This window comes from Oryzias latipes, chromosome 15 (assembly GCF_053564925.1).
Source record: "Oryzias latipes strain Hd-rR chromosome 15, Olatipes_Hd-rR_3.1".
Lineage (NCBI taxonomy): Eukaryota > Metazoa > Chordata > Actinopteri > Beloniformes > Adrianichthyidae > Oryzias > Oryzias latipes.
Window position 1 is genome coordinate 19419438 of NC_136251.1, and position 2748 is coordinate 19422185.

The window sequence follows — 2748 nt, forward strand, 5'->3', positions numbered from 1 at the left end:
TGGTGATGTCTCTGCATTTTCAAAGAGAGAAAAAAAAGCTAAAAGTGACAGATGACAGTGTTGATCTGTATAGTACCAGTGTCTCAAAGAATCTGTAAAGGAAAAGAGGAAAATCCTGAGAGGAAAGACACTTTGAGAGCCTGAGTGCGTCAGAAAATACAGGTAACCTCAAACGTTTATATAAGGTTTGAGCGACTTATCACTCAGCTAAGCTACTCAGAAATGTGGCAAAATTTAAGAAAAAGGTCCAAGAGACTTAAATAAAATGTACCCGCTTGAGAAAAATCCCTGAAAGTGACTGTTAAGTTGTGGGGCCTTCTGCCCTCTTGTGGTGAAAGGACAACATTAGCTGCAGTTCGGGATGAAGTTTTCCTCTGTGATGTCATCACTTGGTTTCAGGAATAGAAATTCCAGATGTTATAAACATGGAGTATGAAGCAAGTTAATCATTAATAATAAAATGACTTCACCCAGTTTATTATTTCTCTGCTTCATTTAAAACATGAAATCAGTAAAATAAACTAAAACCATGTGTTGCACATACAATAAACAAGATTAAAAACTGATATGTGATTTTTGTGCATATTCCTAATCGAAGTCTGTTATACAGTATCATGCAAAAGTTTAGAGAACGTGTGAAATAATTTCTGTAAATAAAGAGCGCCTTTAAAAATGAAAATATTTGTTTTAATGTAGTGAAAGAATAAAATAGAAATAAAATCATTTTTTCTTTAAAACAGCATCAATTCCTTTAGATCCAGTTGCTCACAGTTGTTCCAAATATCTTAGAGAACTAAACCCATTTTGGGTTTATTCATCCCAGACACAGCCGTGGTGCTGCGATCATCTCTGTTGCAGTCATGCCATCCCCTTCAGGGCTGTCCCAAAACACGCTCCATGGGTTAATTGGGGACTCTAAGTTGCCCTTAGGTGAGGATGTGTGTGTGTGATTGTGTAACCCTGCAACAGACTGTTTCCCACCTCAAATAACCCCATGAACTCAAAAGGGGTTCAGCAGGGCAGAAGATGGACAGATGGATGGCTTTTGGTCACTGAATAAAAATAAAAAAGGAGAAAAAACTTTCAAAATGTACAGCTTTACAGCAAACTTGTCAGACAATACTATAACCACAAGTAAAATGGAGGCACAGATTGAACTAAAGTGAAATGTATGCATGAATTTTGACCAGATTTAGTAAAAATATATATGTCTATGAAGACTCTCATTCCTCCAGGTAGATTCCATCATAGAAGTAGGTTTAGGGGCTCTCATCTGGACTTGCTTGTTAAAGTTGAAGACGTTTCACCTCTTATCCAAAAGGCTTTGTCAATTCTGAATTGAAACAACTTTAAAAACCAAGTCCAGATGACAACCTTTAAACCTCTATTTTCTATGATAAAATAAATATATTTAAAACAGTTTGAATTGATAACCAAAAACATGTTATGCTGAAATGAAATCATATTCAGCACTTAGTTTAGTTTTCGTGGTGACAAATCCTAGACTTCATCAAGATTAAAAGACCGCAGATAGAAAAGCAGCAGCTCCCATGTACAGCAGCAGACAGTCCTCACAAATTTGCTGTGAGCTCAGCGTGGCGTGTAGCCTGCCTCACTTCCCTGTGGTTCCCTGAACATAAACCCCACTCTGGTCTGTCAAGGCCTTCGCCCACTGCTGAGACCTCATGGCGGTCTGGGATCACACGGACCTCAGCGGCGTCCATCTTTGCTTGCTTTCCCTCCCCTGGTTGGAAAATGGGTGTTCCGTTGTGAGGTGGTTTTCATGTGTGGATTTTCCCACCATGTCTCGCCTCTATGCATTCCCACTTAAAGCAGTTTTGTTCCTACTGTGGGACTTAATCCTTTTCACATCATCCAAAAAAGAAAAAGAAAAAATAAAGGAGAGTGAGTTGACATGAAACTGTCACAGAGAAGGTTCTAAACCCGCATGGCTTGCTCCATCCTATTATGATACTTTTAAAATATCCTCCTGCATACAGAAGCCTGTGTTATCCTGAGCCCCTGTGCACCCCAGGGTGTCTCCACCCTGAAAGCCCCTCATTTTTCAGGCAGCAGCTCACAGACGCCATCTGCAACCACAATCAATCACATTGTGTTGAGGTGCTTTACAGCGCTGATTTACTGCAGCAAGAATTTATTGGACTCTCATACCTCACCACAAAACCCTTCGCATCCAACAGAGCTCTGTTGTTCACTGTACTTCAGGAGGAAATGTCTCCTTCAGCAAAAACACAAATAGAGCATTCAATCACAAATGAAGACTAAATTGTTTCTTTTTTAATCAACTCCAGCAAATATTTGCGAGGTACTCAGAAAATCAAAATAAATTCTTCAACTTTTCCCACCCTTTCCAATTAGCTGATGTTGATGCCAGGAGCAAAGTAATTCAGGAGGGAGCAGTAAAGGAAGGAAACAAATAAAGTCAGAGGAAACAGGCCTGCAGGGTGTGTGGAGCTGAAGAAAGTGAAGCATTTAAAGCATGTGGCCTTCTAATTGCTTAATGAGGTTTTCTTTCTCTATATTTTAGTTTTTAAGTAATTAAATTGACTCTATAAAGATTGAGTAAGCATTCAGGAGCATCCAAACAGACCATTATTCTGGCCTTCTCTCTGTAACAACAAGGATTTCCTCACAGGAACTGAGTTCTGTGTGATTTCTCATGAATTTTACAAACTTGTGTTTCAACCATCTCCTCCCGTTTTTATTCCCCATCTCCCAGGCTTTAGC